The sequence below is a fragment of the Macaca nemestrina genome, chromosome 19 (genome assembly GCF_043159975.1).
Source record: "Macaca nemestrina isolate mMacNem1 chromosome 19, mMacNem.hap1, whole genome shotgun sequence".
Lineage (NCBI taxonomy): Eukaryota > Metazoa > Chordata > Mammalia > Primates > Cercopithecidae > Macaca > Macaca nemestrina.
Window position 1 is genome coordinate 60,598,445 of NC_092143.1, and position 22,991 is coordinate 60,621,435.

General features: G+C 39.4%; 1 long non-coding RNA gene across 2 annotated transcripts in view; it reads left to right on the plus strand.

Annotated features, from left to right (window-relative positions):
• The first annotated feature begins 16,599 nt into the window (after positions 1-16,599).
• Positions 16,600-22,991, plus strand: part of LOC105468097 (uncharacterized) — a 73,850-nt gene continuing 67,458 nt past the window's right edge. The window contains exon 1 of one of the 2 annotated variants that reach the window (XR_011616982.1): positions 16,600-17,997. This is a non-coding gene — a long non-coding RNA (uncharacterized lncRNA). The remainder of the gene's footprint in view (positions 17,998-22,991) is intronic. The other variant, XR_011616983.1, reaches the window with a different exon arrangement.

Here is a 22,991-nt window from a genome sequence, read left to right on the forward strand (position 1 = left end):
CTTACTGAGAAAATCTTGGAGTTTCTTATCACTAAGTATGATGTTAGCTGTAGGTTTTTTGTAAATATTCTTTATCAAGTTGAGACAGTTTCCCTCTATTTTTAGTTTACTGAGATTTTTTTTTTTTTAATCGTGAATGAGGGTTGGATTCTTTTTTTAGCTTGTTGATGTGATGGATTACATTAATTGACTTTGAAAGGTTGAACCAGTTTTGCATACTGGGATAAATCCCATGTGGTTGTGGTGTATATTTTAAAAAATAAATTGATGGATTTTATTTGCTACTTTTTTTTGAGGATTTTTCTATCTATGTTCATGAGAGATATGATCTGTAGTTTTCTTTTTTTTTTTTTTTGGTAATATTTTTGTCCAGTTTTGGTATAGAAGAATGCTGGCCTCATAGATTGAGTTAGGAAGTATTCTCTCAGCTTCTATCTTCTGATAGAGACTTTAGAGAATTGGTATAATTTATTCCTTAAATATTTGATAGAATTCACCAGTGAACCCATCTGGGCCTGCTTTGTGTTTGGAAAGATTATCAATTATTTATTAAATTTCTTTAACAGATATAGGCCTATTCGGACAGTGTATTTCTTTTTGTGTCAGTTTTGGCAGATCGTGCCTTTCAAAGAATACGTTTGTTTCATCTAGACTCTCTAATTTGTGGGCATAGAGTCATTCATATTATTCCTTGACTATGCATTTAATGTCCATGGGATCTGTAGTGATGTCCCTTTTTCATTTCTGATATTAGTAATTTGTGTCATCTCTCTTTTTTTCTTACTTAGCCTAGCTAGAATTTTATTGATTTTTTTATCTTTTCAAAGAACCACCTTCTGATTTCACTGATTTTTCTCTGTTGTTTTCCTTGGTTTCAGTTTCATTGATTTCTGCTCTAAGTTTTATTATTTCTTTCCTTCTGCTTACTTTGAACTTAATTTGCTTTTTTTTTTTTTTTGTAGTTTCCAAAGGTGGAAATTTAAATGATTGATTTTAGATTTTTCTTTTTTCTAGTGTATACATTTAATGCTATAAATTTTCCTCTAATCACTGCTTTCTCTGCATTCCACAAATATCATAAGTTTAGTTTGAAACATTTTAAAATTATCTTGAGATTTCTTCTTTGACCCATGTATTATTTAGAAGTGTCTTCATAATTAAAAAAAACCCTTTTTAGTATTACAAAAATAGTAAATATGCATTGCAGAAAGTTAGAACACCCAGTCCAAAAAGAAATTAAAGTCACCAAATTCTGACCACCAGAGAGTATTTTTATTAAAACCTTAAAGTACATGTCTTGTTTGTAAAATGGGATAAATTGCATCTTCTTTGCAAGAAGCGTTTGGGAGAATTAAATAATTAAACAAGTGATGTTAAAAAAATACTTAGCATAACATTTAAGTACATAGAGGGTACTTAATAAATATTAGTTCCCTTTCCTGATTGAAATTCTTCCAGTTACTTTTCTATTCATATTTACTTGTCTTTTTGTACCAAGGTAAGATTCTACTGTAGGTGCTGTTTTGTTACTTGCTTTTTGCGTGAATGAGCTCTACCTTTTAGAGCTCATTAAATATTCATCTTCTTAATGTTAGTAAATACTTATCTTCTCTAATACTCAGTCCATATTCAAATTTCCTCAAGTAAACAAAACATGATTTTATAGTTCGTTTGTCCAAATCAGGATCTGATTCAGAAACACAATTTTTTCCTCAAATTTCTTTAACTTTAGCAGTGTCCTTTTATTTAATTATTCTTTTTAATATCAACTGGTTGAAAAAAACCGAAGCAGTTATCCAACAAAATGTTCCACTTTTGTATTGGTCTTGAGATGTTGTTTAACTTGTTCCTCTATTCTTGGATTTCTAATCCCTTGTGTTTTACTCCTATATTTAAAGATTTGTCAAATTCTAATTAAATATTTTTGTCCAGAATGCATCCTAAATACTTCATATTGCATCTTATCGGAAGACATCATAACATATGATTGACCCACTTGCTTCTTTTTTTTTTTTTTGAAATAAGGTTGGATGGGGTCTTGCTATGTTGCCCAGGGTAATCTCAAACTCCTTGGCTCAAGCTTTCCTCCTGCCTTGGCCTCTTAAAGTGCTGGGATTTCAGACATGAGCTACTATACCTGGCTTTTTTTTTTTTTTGTCTGAATGCTGCTAATTGATTCAGGTTAAAATGGGAATGAAGACCCCAAGGGAGATTCTAGTGATCTGAAGTGACAGTCTATTTAACCTGCGAAACAAGTTCCAAAATATTTCAACAGTTGCAAAAATACACCAAATATTAAAGATATTAAACTAGTTCATGGTAATATGCTTCAAGGTCTAAAGACAAAGCGGCTTATCTGTGCAGCTGACTTCAGTGGTGCCCAATAGGTCCAGACTGTTACAGGTCTAGACGGGCTGAGAAATAAATAAAGAACTGAAAGCTGGACCAGCCCAATTTCCTGCTTTCATCTAAACTTACTCTCCACAAATAATAAGAGTAAGTTTAAGTAAAGGAAATTTAAGTAAGGGAAACGTATGTTCAGGTTTGCATTTCAGATGTGTCTTTTCGGTGCCAGCACCAAAGAGGCACTAAAAATACACATCTGAAATGCAAACCTGAACATGTGTTTCCCTTACCTAAGTGTTTTCAATGTCTTCCCAAATACTGTAAGATAAACTTCCAGCTATTTTGAGTGACACGTGGTTTTCCAAAGCTTGGTCAATGACATTTTCAGTCTAATTTCCTGTCCTTCCCTGGCATGACTTTATGCTCTTTATGTGTGTGACATACTAGACTGCTGGTGGTCCCCCCACCACTGCTGGAACAGGACTCCCCCACCCCGTTCCTAGCTGCTTCCCTAGCACTAAGCTCAGGATCCGTCTTCTCCAGGTACTCGGCTCTGAGCTCGCATACTAGCCTGTGCTCTGTGTCTGCATGCCCACAGCACCCGGGTAGAGTTTTCTTAAAGGTTATATTAACTGAAATGTTGGCTTAAATTTGATCTCTGTTATTGGCCTTTGATTCTCCCAAGGGTGGGATTCTCTTTGTACCCCCAGTGCCTAGTCTATTCATAGCAGATACTGCATAAATATTTGTTGAGCTGAAGTGAACTCAGTGGATTAAAAGCCTGAGCAAAATATGAGCTAGAAATCATTCCTCTGAGGGTAACATCAAAGAACAGAGCGGTGGGGGGGCGGTCCTGGGAGGAAATCTAAGATCAGGGTCAGTGACATCAATTCAGACAGTAGGATATGGGCAAGTTTCAGTGTCTGAAACTTAAGGAATCAGAAGAGGCAGCTACTTAGTGCACCCAACTCCAAACCAGGAAATGACTGTGTTCTAGAAGGCAGACTCTCCCTCTGCTCTGCCTTGGGCTGGGTGGGAGGGGCTGGCTTCTAATCACCTTTCAGGGTGTGCCCTTCTTCCTGTCTTTCTGGACTCAGCCTACTCTTTCCTGGCTTTCTACTGTCTCTTGTTCCCTCATTTTTCCTTCCTGCTATTTCATTTTTTTTCCCTCTCTGCCTATTGATTCTTCTCTTTCTGTGTTTTTTTCTATTACTTCCCTCCTTTGTCTTTTCACTCTTTCTCATTACCTCTGGGCAGAATGAGGATCTGAAGCTTGTATCAATCTCTTTATCAGAGGAAAAATTTGTGTTTTGCATTTTCACTTAAAAATGTAAATGTCCCCAAATAACTTTTTCTCACTCTTAAAAAAATCAACTAATTAAAGTGCTTGATGTTAATTTAGATTTAATTCAAATCTGCTGTGCAAGAGCTTGAAGAAAAGCAAACTACTGTGTGTTAGGGGGAAATGTGACCCCCACCTTTACTGGGGTCAGGTGCAAGCATCCATCCTCCTGATCCATCTATTATCCCCCCGATCCATCTATCATTCCCCCGATCCATCTATCATCCCCCTGATCCATCTATTATCTATCATCATCCATCGATCAGGGGGATGGATGTCCTGACAAAGGTGTGAGCATCCCCTTCTCTTTCAGCCCAACAAGAAGGACAACACAGGGAAAGAGGTGAGGTTAACACAAAATCCCAAATAATTCTGGAGTTCCTTTTCGAAGAGTTGTCCCTCAGGGAACAATTGTTCATTGCTCTCCAAGAGGTTTTGTCCAGTTTTCTCAATTGACTATAAAACATTCTGGGGATTGCATACCTCAATTGACTATAAAACATTCTGGGGATTGCATACCTGCAGCTTTACTCACAAAGAGGATCCTTTAGCACTGATTTCTTCTTGAACAAAATGCCTGGAATCTTCAAGTCATTCTCATTCAGGAAAGATATTTTATCCAACAGGGATTATCTTGCTAAACAGGAATAGGTGACAACTGGGCAATTTAACACCCAGAGATTATGTTGCCCAAGAAACTCACTTTTTGAAGGTGATGACTGTGAAGCCCAGAGGGATAAGGGACTGGTCTACCCTTCCATGGCCTGCCAGTGTTGATGACAAAGTGCTAGTAGATAAAGGGGACATGTATCAACATCTACAGGATGTGGTCTAATTTTATATTTCAAAAGTTGTTCAAAGCAAAGACAGTCAAAAGTGGGGTTTTCTAGGCTTCAGTTAAATGAGTGAAGAAATGTAATGCACCTACAACCACAGCCTTATTTCCATGTAGATAAACTGCCTCTCCTTAGTAACGATCACAGTGGGCCTAGAGTAGGTGAGGATCATTGAGTACTCATTTTTACAAATTCTTCTCTTGCATTCTGGGGATTTAATGACTTTCTTACTTTCCCAGTGCTTTTTCAGAGGAGGTATTCTGTAGAAAGGACCTACCCAGTGCTTAACTTCCTGTGATGTGAATAATACCGAGTGTACTGATGGTATCTCTCGCATGCACAGCATTTGTTCTGCTCCGGGGGATCCTGCCTTGTGTCTATTGCTCTAGTTTCCCTCTTCCTAGCACTAAAACCCTTCCTATATCTCTCTCAACTTACTCACAGAATTCAAGCATTTGAGAGCCTAAGGAAACTTAAAATGAACTAGTCTGATGGCTTTCAAATTTCTTTTAACCACAACTCATGGTTCAAAACAGAGTTATGCCACCAACAAGTACACACACATACACACAGACACATGTACAGAAACGAAACAAAATTTTTAAGGCAATACTTACTCTTACTTTGTGTGATGTATTCAGATTTTTTAAAAATTTTATTAAATTTCATTAAAAATGTTTGTCTAGATAGGCATGCTAAATTGACTTTGTGATCCATAATTGGAGGTGTGACTAAAAATTTGAAAACCACAGATTTGGTCAAATTCTTTAATTTTATAAATAAGCAAAGAAATAGGAGCAGATTTTATGTGACTTATCCAAGAATTAGACCAAAGTATGAATAGAATTCTCAATCCAGTCATGCAAAGTTGCAAGCCTTGGTTGCAAGAAGCTGAAGCATCTAATATTTTACCCCAGAAAGGTTAATAACACATCTTTTTATAATTTATTTTTTTAAAAGATAGATTTTTCCCATAATCTACAGCTAATAGAAGAGATCGTTTTGGTAAAAATGTTAAGTGACTGAAGAAGGATAACTTAACAAATATTCATTTTACAGGCAGGTATTAGTGCCTAAGATGTACTGAACACAGTCTGACCTAGAGACATAAAGATAAATGAGATAATGGTATAATTTTGGATCAGGGTGTGCCAACAGGCATGGAAAGAAAGGAACTAATTCAATTCATGCTGTGAGGTGTTATACATGACTGCTTGGTTATGCAAAATTGACAAATATTTAATGAATGTCCATTACGGTGATTGTATTTTCTAAAACTCAATTTAATGTGACAAGAATGTATACATAAGAGGACAACAGGTGGATGATTTTAAGTTAAGCCTGAGAGGAGTGGTGATAATAATTACAAACCTGCCCTGAAAATTCAGGAGGTATGGTTGCTATTAATCACGCACCCAACCCTTAGAGTCACCAATTGTTTCAACTTTCAGAACTCATGAGAAAGCATTTCCTTATTTTGACCAGATTTTCTTGTTGGTAAATTGATGGATGTTTTCTCTTTCAAGTAGTCATTGCTAATCTGTCTGCCTGTCATGGAGCTTAGTGGTTTCAACTTCAGATTTCATTTCTCAGCCTTTTTTCTTGTTAAGCTACTTGTTTTTCTGTCTTAGCTGAGGATGCTTGACAAGTACTTTGCCAAAACATGCAGTGAAATGAACACACCCTCATCTTCAGAGAAAGAACACTCCTTTTTATTCCATGGAAACCATAATTCCTAAGCTAGGGAGATTATCTGTGGTCTTTTCTCTTTATCCCCTCCTTTTGCCCTTTAGGGGAGAGAAGAGTGTGGAGGGAGGAATCGGGGAAGCCCAGTGCCCTACTGATGCTCTGGACTTTGTTTTTGGAGGTAGCCTGTGATGCAGGGCAGAAAAGAGCTGATGCCTTGGAGAGAGACTGGGAGAGGCTGGAGTTAATAGAGGGTAGGTGTCCTGTTCTGTCTTATTCTGCTAGTGAATTGCTCACTTTTTCAGATTCTCTGGCTTGCTTTCTCCTTTTAGAGAGCCTCTCGAGTCTCTTGACCCTCCCCTCAGAAAATCTGAAAATTGAGGAAGACACTAGCTTCCTAAATTAAAATAGATCAGTTACTTAGTTGATACCAAGTTACCTATGCGATAAAGAATTTTTCTTTACTTTTTGTTTCTTTAGATAATTGGTTGTTTTTTACTGATACATTTTATGAAATTGGGATGAGTGAAAAAGTGGTAAGGTTCTAGTTAACGTTTTTTTAGCACTTGCTCTGTGACTTGATCCTCAAGTACTACTAGATTTCAGTAGTTGGTGGAGGCATTCCGAGTCTTTGGTAAAGGATTCTAATCATGCTGTGAAGATTATGCTGCTGTATAAATAGATAACAGCCATCAGAAAAAGTTAGTAACTCTTATTAGCTTGCAACATTTGTTTGGGGAAGTTTGCACCCAGCTTGTAATTGTTATGAAAGTGATTACTATATAAACGGAATGTTCCCTCACATGTCCAGGTCTTCCATCCTATCCAAGGGATAAAACAAAACATTTTATGCGAGTTAAAATGTCAGTTGTCACAGTACCTTCTTTCTTGCCAACATCACAGTGCAGGTGAGGCAGAGCATATACGTTCCCTAAATTAAGGGAGGCAAAGAGAGGGGTGGAAATGGAAACTATGGAAATAGAAAATAACAAGGAGCAGGCTAGTATGTGAAATCCACAAATTGTGAAATATTAGTCATAGTGTAATATATTCTGGACAGTGTAAAAATCTTCAATTGTTTGAAATTAGGAATGACGATAAGTAATAAGTGCCATCTCAGGATAAGATCCACCATTATCATGTCAGATCATGTCCTCTTTGCTGGGAATATATATATATATATTCTTGTTCTCATTTGCACTGAAGAATAAGCTGGGAATATTTTTTTCCGCTAAAACATGTATTTTAATCTAAGGATACTTATTGATATCTGTCAACCGAGTTCTATCAATCAGACCACAGGTAATACCTGGGAGATTCTCTTGTGGCATTGTGGTTCAGGTCCTCTCATGCCTATTTTCTTGGGGGAAAGAGTTCTTCAGGGTTCAAATTGTTAGATGTAATTTGGTTCTTTCTTAAAAAATTACATCCTCTAACTTTGGTTCTAGGACTATACTATTTGTAGATAGGGGCTGGACACATTGTAGATAGCAAAGCCTATATTGTCTTCAGTCCAAAAACCAAGTAAGTTTTATGGTCATCAAAAACAACTGGAACAACCTAACCCTTGGTAGCAGGGGTTATCTATTTAAATATGCCTTTATGATGCTGGCAACCTTATAAACAAATATAAGCTTCATAATGGTATCGGTTGGACTCACAGACTCAGAACTGGAAGGAAAACTAGAACTCCAGAGATACAAAAAAAATTATAGCTATGATTATTGTACTTTGATGTATAAGGTGTCTTCAGTAACATCAAGGACTATCTTGTTAACAGTGTGTTGTAATATACATATTTTAAAATATGTGCATAGTCATTAACCCCAAAACTTCAATTCTAATGGAAATAATGTAAAGTGCATGTTAAGCTCTATGCACAAAGGTATTAATCACACAATCACTTATAGTATAAAAGGAGTAGAGGAAACCTCAGTGTCCTTTCATGGGATGAAATACCTCTTAATGTATTTTACAAAGAATATGAAGCATAAAATGCAGGCATAGGCTTTTATATAGGATAATCTCAATTTAAAAAATAATGTATGCAATGAATATGGGTATTAGAGAAAAGCTAAATTTCAGTCACAGATTTCGTTTTCTTAGGCCTTATCTGTCAGTTGAAGGGTAGAGCTGTGTTAGCATTAGTTGAAGAGAATTATCATAGTGTTAGTTGTTGTCTCTGGGTAATGGGAAATGATTTTCATTTTCTTTTATATTTTTACATTTTCCAAATTTTCTACAATGAGCATGCTAATTTTATACCAGGAAAACAATCATCCTGCACCAAGAGCAAAAAAAACAAACAAAAAAAACAACCTTGACATCTTAACAGAGATTTTCTTTTCGTTTCATTTCTATTCCTTATAAATGTAGAAGGCATGTTTTTCTTGAGGTGGAGGACTAGGTCTGAGTCAGCTCCTTCAGCACATAGTCCTACATAGGGACCCTTATAGTTTGCAGGGCAATTCCTGGGCTCCGTGCTTTTAGGTTACAGCGCCACCTTTGGGATATAGCCAGTATCACTCGTTACCACCATTTGCTGATGATGTGAAATGCACAATTATAGTACGATTTTGTGACCACCATTTGCTGATGATGTGAAATGAACAATTATAGTACGATTCTGTGATGTGGGCAGCTAATAATTCAGTTATCCCAATGGTTAAGATGTGTAGATGGAATGCATATTATTTCTTCAGTGCCTTGGTTCATTGAAACAACTCCTTGCTGGTCTTCTCATCAACAGCTTCATTCTCTTCCTGTGCATGCCAAGGCAAACTTCACAAGTGATTTCAAATTCACTATTCTCCTTTAGGCATTTCAATGGTTCTCTTTCAGATTTAACTTTCAGATTAAAATGGAAATTCCTTAGCATGTCATTCATTTCCAGATTTCTGACTCCTTCCTGTCTTGTGATGATCTGCCTTTATTCTTCAGCCTTACCAGCTGCTTCCAGTTGTCGGAGAAGCCAGTCTTTCTTCATCTTTCCTGTTTCTCTCCTTCTCTCCAGTTCCATCCTATTGGCCTGGAATGCTCTTCTCATTTCTTCATCTGGCTATTTCCTGTGGTTCCTTCTAGGCTTGGCTCAAAGGTCATTTGTTATGGGAAGCCTTTCCAAACTCATTAAGGCTAGGCCCCCCTTCTCTTCTCCATTAACACTCTCATTCATACCCCCTTGTATAACTGTATCTCATATTGTATTTCAACCCTTTAATTCTTCCTGAATCTGACTGAAGTCCTTGATGGTAAGGACCCTAATTCACCTTTCTATCCCTAGCCCTTAGCTCATAGGCAAATAACGAAAATGCTCAAAAAACATTTAATGAATGAATGAATGAGCATTGGAATTGGTTCATGGTGATTTCCTTATAGTTTTTCTTTTCAATTTTCTTCATCTATAAAAGAAAGATCATAAGGTACATTAAATAAGAAAAATTTTGAGAAACAATTAGCCTAGTGCTAGACACATACTAGTAAATACTTGTTTTTTACTTTTTTTTTTTTAATAATTCCTATCTAGTTTCATGTTCTTTACATATGGTGGCTCATGCCACACTGATATCAAAGTCCTCACCCAGTCACTGCCTCCTTGTTAAATACATAATGTGTATTTCACGAGACTTCCTAGTCAATCAATATTTATTCTGATCACATGCATGCATGGTGGCTTTTGTGCCAACATCTCACCATCACTCACCACACAAACTTGCTGCCTCCCTATCACACACACATTCAGCCTCTCTCTTACCTTTAACTCGGTAATCTTATCAATCTCAGAAAACCTTAGCTCTGTGAATTTCTAACCAACGTATGGTCCTTTTTTGTTTTCCTCTCTCTTTTCTTTTTCATTTTTTAAAAGTTGTATTTTAGAATCAGAGAGTACATGTGCAGGTTTGTTACAAAGCTGCACATGATGCTGAGGTTTAGGGTATGACTGTCAACCAGGTAGTGAGCACAGTACCAGATAGGTAGTTTTTCAGTCCTTGTCCCACACGCACCTCCACTCTAGTAGGTCCTATGTCTATTGTTCCCATCTTTATGTCCATGGGTACCCAATGTTTAGCTCCCAGTTACAACTGAGAACATGTGGTATTTGGATTTCTGTTTTTGCATTAGTTCCCTTAAGGTAATCATTCCAGCTGCATCCACTTTGCTGCAAAGGACATGATTTTCTTCCTTTTTATGGCTGCATAGTATTCCATGTTGTATACATACCACATTCCCTTCATCCAGTCCATCACTTATGGGTACCTGGGTTGATTCCATGTTTTTGCTATTGTGAATAGTGCTGTGATGAATATATGGGTGTATGTGTCCTTTTGGTAGAGCAATTTATTTTCCTTTGGGTATACACTCAGTAATGGGATTGCTGGGTAGAATGGTAGATCAATTCTTAGTTCTTTGAGAAATCGCCTAACTGCTCTCCATAGTAGCTGGAGGAATTTACATTCGCACAAACAGCGTATCAGTGTCCACTTTTCTATGCAGCCTTGCCAACATCTGTTATTTTCTGACTTTTTAACAAAAGCCATTCTGACTGGAGTGAGATGCTGTCTTACAGTGGTTTTGATTTATATTTTCTGGTCCGCTTTTTAAGAAGAGTTTTCTCAATGCTTAGGGTCAATCTTTTATGCCAACAGCAATAAATACAGGTAGTCTTCAATTTTCATTTGTTCCCCTTTCATTCAACTCACTTTATCTACTTTATATACTGGCACCCTGACACTACCTTTCTCATGCACAATTCAGCTAGTGAACAAATACTTTGTGCTAGCACATGCTACCTGCCTGCCAACACTTCAGTAACCAGACAATACACACTGTTATCTGTAAAATGGATTTATACAATTTTATTTATAAAAAGTATATATAAATATATAAATGGATGTATATAATTTATATAATTGTTTGAATAGTTTTATTGCCTTTTACCTTATTATTTTCAAAAATGATAAAACATCTCACAATCTTTGATTTGTTTGCTTTCTTAATCCATAAAAGCATTGGCAAAATTGTTGCCAGTAATTCCTTCTCATTATCAACTGGCTTTCTTCAGCTTACTGTTATTTCAAGTAAGCTAAAATAGAATTTAAATAAGTTGTCTTAGTAAATTAATTTTCATTATCTGTATTCGATATTTAGTCTATGTTTAAAATACTGTAGCAATCATTTACATATTTCAAAATTTATGATAAAAATGGAAAATTATCTCATATTTACTGATATTAAGTTGGCTTTCTGGAAGTGGGGTTTTTCCATGTGACATGTAAGTTTAAAGTTTAGGATTCATTTATTTGGCTTTCACGTTGCTTTGGAAAATGTGATTAAAATAAATAACTTTTATCTGGTTCTTAATACTGAGAGCTCTATTTTGCTGCCTCTCATATAATTTTTTTGTTACTGAATTTGTACATAAGAAATAACTTCAAAAGAAAAGAAAAGCTATTAATAAACTAATGGCTGTAATGAAAGCAATCTTATTATCAATGGACTCTGCCAGTGATCAGCACATTTCCAGAAGTATTAGCATTCTTCTAAATCATTTATCCTGTGTAAATGTCATAATGGAAAAGGCAAAGTTACAAATTAATGCCGGGGTTTTGAAGGCATCAAAGTTATTAATGTATACATTCAATTTAATTTTAATTAATTCTAAACATATCCTTCAAATTTCTTTTAACTTGAATGTATTAGAAGTGCCAAGATAATAATAATAAAAGAAGAGTCAATGGGTGGGGACTGTACTTACCAGATAGTAAAACACACTGAAAACAGTATACTACAGCTGTAACAATAGTCAAAATTATCAGCATACCCAATAATATATCAATCTAATAGAAGAGAGACTAGAAATGTACTTAAGTATGTATGGTAATTTATAATATTTATTGATTTTTTTTATTATCAACTAATATTTACTGAATGCCAAATTCTGTATAATGATGAGTAATATCAAGTAATTATAATCTTTATTAGATTACTAAACATTAAAAAGCTGATAACATCAATTATTATTAGGTCTATGGCTAAGCAAGCTCTGTCAGGAACAGCTGGCAGAAGTGTAAATGGACATTCTTGTTGACAGAAAAATTTGGGAAAACGCTATAAAAATTATGTGTCCATATACTTTGATATGGCATCCCTCTTTAAAGAGTCTATCCTATACAAATATTTCAATTTCCATGTGTTTGTTCTTATATGTACATGTATATTATGTCTATATTAGATATGTAAATATTCATTGTAGCATTATTTGTAACAGCAAAAACTGAAATCAACCTAATTTTCTGGTCATAAGAGAATGGTTAAAAAGGTGTGGTGCAAATTTATGAATATTATGCAGATTTTTGAATGAATGAGGTTGATAAACATGTGCTGACACAACATCATGTTCATGATAAGGTGAGAAAATCAAGCTACAGAAAAGTATACTAGAAAAAATTCGATGACAAACTCTTGGCACTAAATTCACATTCTAATACCTCTGTTTGGCTAACTGTAGGAAAAGCAAATCTGCTGCCACTGCTTTAAAAACTGGCTGTATTGGTTATCTGTGCTGGATTGATAATTACCAATTGTCAATTTTGCTCTTCCATCACCCACTTTTAAGGCCTTTGTGGAACTACGTTTCCCAGCTTCACTTTCTCCGTAGCATTTTTAGAATTTAGTTTACCCATCTATACCACAATTTCTTTCAAAAAGCACGTGAAGTTATTTTCCGTGACTTTATTTTAGTACTCTTTCTGCAAAAGATCAATTTCTCCGGAAATGTGATTGTCTTGTTAGTTAATATGCTTGCGTCTTCTCCTAAAGGGTGACATTGACACAAGCTTTTTGGAGATCGTTCAGAAGGCTGCTATCTAGAGGCGACACTGTTGAACTGCAGACACTTACTTTCAGGTGCTTGAGAGAACTTGACTATATTTTTCACTTCTAAAATTAAATGAATGCATGCTATATACTAGACATTCTAACACCACAGATATAGAAAGGAGAAATGCATTGTCCTTATTCTTAAGGGGCTCACAGGCTAGCAAGCACAGGGAAGTAGTGTGGTAATTTCTGAAGGGAATAAAGGAGAGCTAGCTATAACAATTGTCAGAATTATCAGCATACCTAATCATATATCAACCAAATAGAAGAGAAACTATTAGCAGCACCCAAGCAGGCTGGGGTGGTGGAAGAGATAACAAGAAATGCTTCTGAGAAGTGGCAATGCTTGAGGTGAGTAAGGAAAAGCCAAACAGATGAGGGCAGTGGAGAGGGCTCCAGATTAAGAAACTAGGGTGGAGCAGTGTGACAGAGGTATGAGAAAGCAGGCCCTGTTCTAGGAACTACAATTAGTCCAAACACCTCACTTAAAATGATAAAAATGGGAAGGGCATTCAATTTGCAAATACTTTGACTAACAAGTAAGATGATTAATTGGAATGGTTTTAGAAACATCAAGGACCTGCTCACCTCAGTGGTGAGCTAAAGGATTTCCTAGGCTTGGAATGGTGACTTATCAGAAGATCCTGACTTCCACAGAGACAAATACTAGGCTCTCCACCTCAGTGAACAAGCCACGTGGGTGTCTCAACAGAACACAGACAGTCATGAGGATTCCTGAGGGCCATCTCAGTGCCACCTCATAAAATTGGGCCTGCCCATTGGCCAGCACAAAAAATTTCACTGGTTCTCAATTTCCTACCAAGTTAAATCCAGCCTCCTAATTGGATTCAAGATCCTTCTATAGGCTGCCTTTCATATATCCTTCCAGAATTAAATAAAAAGAATTTGGCATATAGCAGTAAGATTTTTGGAGTGAGTCCTGGGTTTGGATTTTAATTTTGCTACCCACTTAACCTCTAACAAAAATGATTTCTGGCCACGTGCGGTGACTTACGCCTGTAATCCCAGGACTTTGAGAGGCCGAGACTGGCGGATCACTTAAGATCTGGAATTTGAGACCAGTCTAGTTTAGTAGAACCCCTGTCTCTACTAAAAATACAAAAATTAGCCATGTGTGGTGGCATGCACCTGTAATCCCAACTACTCATGAGGCTGAGACAGGAGAATTGCTTGAACCCCGGAGGTGGGGTTGCAGTGAGCCGAGATCGCGCCATGCACTCCAGCCTGGGATACACAGTGAGGCTCCATCTCAAAAAATAAAAAAGGATTTCTCTTAGCTCAGCTTTTGTGTCTTCATCTATGACATGGGTATAAATCATACCTCATAGTGTTATTTTGATAATTCAGTAGGATAGTATATTTTGAGTAAATAATGCAGTAACCATCATTTAAAAATGACTGACTATATGATAATTTTAAAATTCCTATTTTGTTTCAGACATTTTTGTTTTGATTTAATTTAATGTAACTTAATTTAGGAGAGCTAAGTAATTAAACATGAGGCCAAAGTACATAAGAAAGTGGCAGTCTTTTATTGCAAATATGCATACACTCTCAGACGAGGTTCTCTGGTCCTCAGGTGTGGTGGGGGGGCCAGGGAAGTCGTGCCGGCGCTCTCGGGTGATGTTCTCCGGTCCACCAATGTGGGGGGCCGAAGAAGTCACACCGGCTCCGGCCGGCGGCGGACTTTTATGCCTGGGAGCTGGAAGGGGAGGAGTTCGGGGTGTGTGTGTAGGAGTGGCTTCTTGAATTTCAGTGTCCTCGGCTTGACGTCATTCTGCGCATGCTCAGTTGATTTGGTTCTTTTCCCGGGCGCGGGAAAATCTGTGAAGAAGAACCCGGAAACAACAGGGACTGCTCCATCTTGTTCACCTTCCTCCATCTTGTCCCTTTTCCTTCACCCAAACAGTCCAACCTCTTATTGATTATAAGAATTTAGGGCGCCGTGGTCTGTCTGGCTGCTTCCTGCTGTAAAGGGGCGTAGTTAGGGTCTGAGGTTGGCAGTCGGGTGTAGGGATGCAGGAGCATTTGGTTGAAGGTGACTCGGGTGATCTCTTGGACCTTGGCTCGGAAAAAATTTTATTAGAATGGGAGTAAGACATAACATAAGGCAGAGGATTAGTATGGGAATTAGGAATGGAAGCATCTGCTGTACTACAGGCGGTAGCCATACCGGTGGTCCGGGGGTTAAGGGGGCGTTAAATTGTTGAAGCTAGGGAAACCCCGATAATTAAGGGAAGAAAAACAGCCCGCTTTTGGATGTTATTGCTGGAGCTGAGCTGGGAAGCTAGTTCAGACAATTCTCCTTCGCTATATAGGGTTAAGCTAGGCACTAAAGATACCGGAATGCAAAGGGACTGGGTGATGGAGGTATGGTTAAGAGTTTTAGATAGAGTTTGGTTACACCAAAAGTAGCCTCCAACAGGGGCCGTCTGGATCCTGCTGGGAGCTTATGTGCAATTACACCATGAAGAGTTTGGCGTAGAGTAGCAAAAAGGAATCTCTGTCTCACTGTCTCTCTTCATATCTCTCTCTCTCTGTCTCTCTCCATCTCTGTCATCTCTGTCTCTCCCCATCTCTGTCTTTGTCTCTCTCCACCTCTGTCTCTCTCTCTCTCTGTCTCTCTCCATCTCTGTCTCTCCCCATCTCTGTCTTTGTCTCTCTCCACCTCTGTCTCTCTCTATCTCTGTATCTCTTTGTCTCCATCTCCGTCTCCGTCTCCGTCTCTCCACCTCCCGCTCACCAAGGCTGCTCCCCTCACCAACTCCCCTACCTCCTGGCTTCTCCCTATCTCTGACTCAACAGGGACTGAGTGCAGTAGAGGCCCTTGGGGAGGTCTGGGCTTTCTACTGCCTTCTGGTTACAGCCTCTCCTTCCCTGTATCTGTCCTTCATCCTGGCCTAATGAGTCCACATTTTATTTAGGGAGAGGGCAGAGTGACAACCCTGGGTGTGGGGGGGGGGCAATCTGCAGGGCCCTGCATGACTGAGTGTATCTGGTTGTCTGTAGACCAGGTTTAGAATCTCCATACAAAGTTAGGATTAGTAGGAGTAACTAGGGGAATTAGAGTGAACCATAATAATGATGACAAAGGTGTAGAGGGTAAGTTCAACATTGCCGAAATCACAAAGGGCACCCTGCCAAGCTAGGTCTTCTATGAGAGTAAAAAGTTGGGAAACCTACTGGTTGGGGGATGGGTCAGGAAGGAGGGTGTCTATGGGGTTTATGAGGGAAAAGTCAGTTAAGTTAAGATGAAGAATGGTGAGGAAGCGGGAAAATTTGAGGAGGGTGTTGATCCTTGAGTAGAACCTGGCCACCTGGAGAAAGGGAGGGGGAATAGATGTTTTGAGTTAGGTTAAGATGTTTCGTCCCAAGAGGGGGTGGGACAAGAGGGCATGATGAGGAAAGAGTGGGCAAAGCATGCATAGTCCAGGCAGTAATTTAACATTGGTGTCTGGCGAGGGTTAGACGGTTTACCGTCTACCCTCACTACTGAGATAGTGGATGGCTGGCTAGGACCTCCATAGGTTGACAAAACAGAATAGGTAGCCTCCGCATTGATGAGAAAAGAAATTGGCTTACCCACTACCTGTAGAGTTACCCTAGGCTCAGCAAGGGTGACAGGGGTCTCCGAATGTGGGCGCCGTCAGTCGTCGTCCAGGTGTAGGAGCTGGAAGGAGCCTTCCGACCCTTGAGGAGAGGCACCACGTTGAGGCGCAATGCCTGCCCTGCTGGCGGGGCAATCAGACTTCCAGTGTCCTTCCTGTTGGCAGGTTGGGCATGGCGTGGTAGGCAGGCGAGGATTTGGACAGTTTTGCCTAATGCTTAGTTGTGCCACACTTAAGGCATGGACGAGACGGAGTGGCCGGCTTGGCCTGGAGACACTGGTTTGCCCAGTGTCCTGAGTCTCCGCATTTATAGCAGGAGCCCCTGGGAGACTTGCCCTGTGTCTTCCCTGCCGGCAGAGTGGGCAACGCTGGTTGGAGGGCAGCCACTAGAGCTTGCGCCTGAAGCACAGCCCTTCTTTTCTCCTTGTCTAGCTCTGCGGCCTCAGCTGCTGCTTCTCTGGAGTTAAAAACTTTAAAGGCCAATTTTCCTGTATGGGAGTCTGAGGCCCATCTTCAACCTTTTTTTGCTTTTTTCGAATATCTGAGGCTGACTGGGAAATAAAATAGGAGGCTAGGACAGCTACTCCGGCTGGGGAGGTGGGGTCTAGCTGAGTAAATTGGGCTAGTGCCTCTATAAGGCGATTTAGGAAGGAAGCCGGGTTCTCATCTGGGTGCTGGATGATTTCCTTTAGTTTATCAAAATTGACCACTTTGTTAGAGGCTGCCTGCATACCGGCCAAGAGACATTGAACCATAATGTCTCTCCTATGGTGGCCGGGCTGCTGCAGTTGGTAATCCCAATCTGGTTCTATGGACAGGACAGCCATCTTTCCTAACAGGACGGTGGCGTCGGTTAAATGCCATTGATCTGCATGTTGCCTGGCGGCTGCGAGAATGCACTCTCTTTCCTCTGGGTTAAGAGTGGAAGTAAGAATGACATGTAAGTCATGCCAGGTAAGGTTATATGCTCTGGCCTAGGTATCGAAACTCTTTGGAATATTAGGTGGGGTTGGCTGAGAAGTCGCCAAGTCGTTCTTCAATTTTGGAAAGGTCAGCCAAGGAAAAGAGGATATGGACTCTAACCACGCCTTTGGCTCCAGCAACTTCTCGGGGTGGGGGAGGGGGCAACAAACTAGCAGGGGAGGTTGGAACAGACTGACCAGTAGGGTAGGTTAAGACAGGCTGACCGGTAGAGGGGGTTGGGGCAGGCTGACTGGTAGAGGTCTGACTAATGGGGGCCGCTACCGCGGTCTTGGAGCGAGTGTGGGCGGAAATGGGAGAGGTAAGAGGAGTGGCTGAGGGAGGAGTGTTGGGAGGGGCGGTAGGAAGTCCATAGGGAGGGGGGTTGGAAAGTTGGGAGGGAGGTCGCCTGCCGTCGGCCCCATCTGAAATGGAGGTGGAGTCCTCCTCAGTTGCTGAGGTGGGGGCCAAGGGCCGGGTTTAGGGGTTTAGGCTAACAAGACCTGGGCCATTTAACACCGGGCGCACAGGTCTGGGCGAGAGCGCAAGTCCTAAAAGCCTTGGACATAGATAATTTCTGACCACTTTCCGAGCCTCTGGCAGAAATTAGAGAGATCTAATTAAAATGTTACGGTCTAAAGTGCCTTCAGGCGGCCGTTGAGACTGGTTGTCAGTCTCAATGTTGAGACTGGCCACGTCACAGTGGAGAGTAAAATCAGTCGCTTTCATTTAAGATCTTGCTGTAATTGTAAAGTTTTGAGATTAGTTAGAAGACACCCTAAAGGGGTGTCTCTAGGTATTTTGGATTGGGGATTTCCTATTGCCTTTCTCTCGCCTATAGGCGGAAACCGAACTCTACCTGGCTACAAAGCGTCCTTTGGAGCCACTAGAGACCGGGAGGCTCCTGGAGCCGGAATGGAGATTACCTCCAGGCGGACGTCTCCGTCCTGGACGGGTCTCACACGGACTGGAATGGAGTTCCTTTGGGCAGACGTCTCTACCTTTGGGAACTCTCCTGTGGGTCACCTGGTGACCAAAAAACCTTGGGCCTGTGCAGGACTTCTGGCCAAGGAGTATGAGAGGGAGGCAAGAGATACTCACCCCTAGGAGACTTGGAGGTGTGGAAAGCGATGTCTAGGTCCTGGTCCGTCCGCGGCGTGGAAGGAGGAGGCTCCTCGGACCTTAGGGGGCCCTGAGGAGGGGTCTCCTCCCGGGTTTTTAGCATGCCACAGTGGAGAGGAAAATTAGCCGCTTTCGTTTTAAATCTTGAGCTAGATGTAAGGCTTCCAAGTTTTGGAGGAGACACCCTAAAGGGGTGTTTGTAGGGATTTTCAATTGTGAGGTTTCCATTGTTTAACCACCAGAAATGGAAACCGACCTCATGCAGTGGCAAAGCGTCCTTTGCTGCTGCTGGGGACCGGGGGCTCCTGGAGCCACTAACGGAGAATTGAGGAACTTCAAGACGGATGTCTCCGGGTTGAAGGCCTCACTGCGCCACAGGGTGGCTACGTCCTTGGACGTACGCACGACTCTAGGCCAAGCACACGGAAACGGACGGAGATGGTTAACAAAGGGGAGTACTCACCGAAGAAGAAATTCTCAGAGCGGCACCAGTGGGAGGCTGGAACACTTGTTTGGTGTTCGTGGCTGGTTGGGTTGGGAGCCGGTTCGCTGTGGAGGAGGTTCGTTAGACCCTTAGGGGATGTTGAGGAAGGGTCTCCTCCTGGGTCGGGTTTCTGCACCAACTGTTTTGATTTAATTTAATGTAACTTAATTTAGGAGAGCTAAGTAATTAAACATGAGGCCAAAGTACATAAGAAAGTGGCAGTCTTTTATTGCAAATATGCATACACTCTCGGACAAGGTTCTATGGTCCTCAGGTGTGGGGGGGGGGGCCAGGGAAGTCACGCCGGCGCTCTCGGGTGATGTTCTCTGGTCCACGAATGTGGGGGGCCAAAGAAGTCACACCGGCTCCGGCCGGCGGCGGACTTTTATGCCTGGGAGCTGGAAGGGGAGGAGTTCGGGGTGTGTGTGTAGGAGTGGCTTCTTGAATTTCGGTGTCCTCGGCTTGACGTCATTCTGCGCATGCTCAGTTGATTTGGTTCTTTTCCCGGGCGCGGGAAAATCTGTGAAGAAGAACCCGGAAACAACAGGGACTGCTCCATCTTGTTCACCTTCCTCCATCTTGTCCCTTTTCCTTCACCCAAACAATTTTTAAGTAAGTTTAATTTGGCTACTTAATAGTCTTTGGATTTACCCTGTGTTTTGACTTTTATATCTTTGTAATTTCCATCAGACAAAATTCTATATCATCTTCAAGGATTCTTCCTCAATTCCCCTGATTGAAAATAATTATTCTTTCCTTATTCTACAGAAATTGTTTCTCTGGTACAGAAACAATAGTAATAATTTTGGTGAATAGAGAATCAGTGAAAAAAAAATTGTACAAGAAAATTTTCTTACCCTTTTCACAAGTACTATTTTCACCTCTTTCAAAAATTTTTATTTATTAATTAAATGCTTGGTACTATTTTATTTTAAATTCATTTCTTAAATCTCATGCCCCAAGATTGAATCCAGTGGGAAGAGATAATTTTTTTAAACTTTTATTTTAAGTTCAGGGGTACATGTCCATGTTTGTTATATGGGTGAACTTGTGTCATGGGGATTTGTTGCACAGATTATTTTGTCACCCAGATATTAAGTGTAGTACCCATTAGTTATTTTTCCTGATCCTCTCCCTTCTCCCACTCTCCACCCTCCAATAGGTTCCATTGTCTGTTGTTCCCCTCTATGTGTCCATGTACTGTCATCATTTAGTTCCCATTTATAAGTGAGAACATGTGGTATTTGGTTTTCTGTTCCTGCATTAGTTTGTGAAGGATAATAGTTTCATCTCCATCTGTGTTCCTGCAAAAGACGTGATGTCATTCTTTTTTATGGTTGCATAGTGTTCTGTGGTGATACTTAATTTTTTAATTGCAATGTCTACAATAATTTATGGAGTTCATTAAATTTATGTTATTTTGTAATGAGCATTTACTAATAAAATAATTCTATTGATAAATTTTATCATTAAAAAACAAATGAATTACTCTAAATTTTAATTTATAAGTGAATTCATGCCCCTGTACTGTGGGGCATGATAAAGATGATGATTATTTATAATGATAAAGATGATGATCCATAAAATGGGAAAAGATTTTCTGAATTTGTCTGTTTACCTATAAAATACTACATTAACCAAAGAGAAAATAAAACATTGTTTCCTCATCATATGTAGTTTTTAAATAAATACATAAAAAATTACATTTAGTAATTAATACACCATGATCAGAAATAACTAGTTCAAAAGAAGAATTTTTTTAGAAAGTAACTTTTTTCTTTAACAAGTTTATTAATTCTGTGTTCTTAATGTTTTCCTTTCCCTTCACCTAAGACTTTTCCAAGATTACCTATTAATTCACGTAATGATGCTACCCCCTCAAGTAATTTCACAGGGCAGGAAATATGATTCAGACTATATGTTATCATATTTATTTAAAAAATATAATTTCTTGAGCTTTTGGGTTCATTTTCAAACCTTAACATAAACACGATATCGTTTTTACTTCTTACACAAATTAACACCCTGAGTTTTAAGCAGTAAAGAGAATATTGGTTTATGCTGTTTTGTTTGAGATGACATTTAAAAAATATGTCCATTTTGGAAGCTTGAGTTGTATCTGAATGATACTGATCACCTTGGAATGGTGGAAGAGTTCTTCCTTACTAACAATGTTGAGAGAAAATTACATTGTTCAGCTCTTGTTTCCACAGATAGTATGGAGGAGGGCATCTATTAGAGGTAAATCTTTTCTTTGGAAGCAGCTTTAAGTCTTTGTGTATTGATAAAGAGAAGAAAAAGCTCACAGGAACATTTTCTTATCCTTTCACAAGTGGTGTTTTTACCTCCTTTAAAAATTGTAAGCAGGGCCAGGCGTGGTGGCTCACGCCTGCAATCCCAGCACTTTGGGAGGCCGAGGCGGGTAGATTGATAGAGGCCAGAAGTTTGAGACCAGCCTGGCCAATATGGCAAAAATCCGTCTCTACTAAAAATACAAAAAATTTAGCCGGGTTTGGTGGTGCGCACCTATAGTTCCAGCTACTCGGGAGGCTGAGGCACAAGAATCGCTTGAATCTGGGAGGCGGAGGTTGCAGTGAGTCAAAATCACGCAACTGCACTCCAGCCTGGGCAACAGAGCAACACTGTCTCAAAAAAAAAAATTACTTATTAGTTAAATGCTTGGTATTATTCTTCATTTCTTTAATCTCATAGTGTTTTGACTATTTTGTAATTCTTAGAATGATTGTCCTAATAGAATGCAAACTCTAGTTTTGCAGGTCAATTTCCACTTTTTTGGTCAGTTTAAAATATAAAAAAATCCAAATTTAAAATAGTCACTATATTCTAGAAGAGAAAACTGATTGAGTTCATTTTTATAATTTTTAACATGTTTTAAATCTTAAACGATAACAGTAATTTAAAATACACTCAACAAATTTCTCTAACAACAACATGTGTTTCTATATACCAAGAGTATGATCCTACTTATCCATTTGTAGTTAAAAAAATTCAAACAGTATGGAGATTTCGCAAAGAACTAAAAATAGAACTACCATTCAACCCAGAAATCTCACCACTGGGCATCTACCCAAAATAATAGAAATCATTATATAAAAATACCTGTTTTTAAAATTTTTTATTTTGTTATTTTTCTTTTTCAACCTTTATTTTAGAATCAAGGAATACATGCACAGGTTTGTTACAAAGCTATATCACGTGATGCTGAGGTTTGAGGTATGACTGAACTCATCACTCAGGTAGTGAGCATAGTACCCAATAGACAGTTTTTCAGCCCTTGCCCTTCTCCTTCTCTCCTTCCTCTAATAGCCCCCAGTGTCTATTGTTTCCATCTTTATATCCATGTGAACCCAATGTTTTGTTCCCACTTATAAGTGAGAAGATAAGGTATTTGGTTTTCTGTTCCTTCATTAATTTGCTCAGCATAATGGCCTTCAGCTGCATCCATGTTGCTGCAAAGGACGTGATTTCATTCTTCATTCTTTTTTATGGCTGCATAGTAGTCCATAGTGTATATGTACCACATTTTCTTTGTCCAATCCACTGTTGATGGGCACCTGGGTTGATTCCATGTTTTTGCTATTGTGAATAGCACTGCAATGAACATATGGGTACATGTGTCCTGTTGGTAGAATAGTTTATATTTCTTTGGGTTTATACCTAGTAACGGGATTGCTAGGTCAAACGGCTAT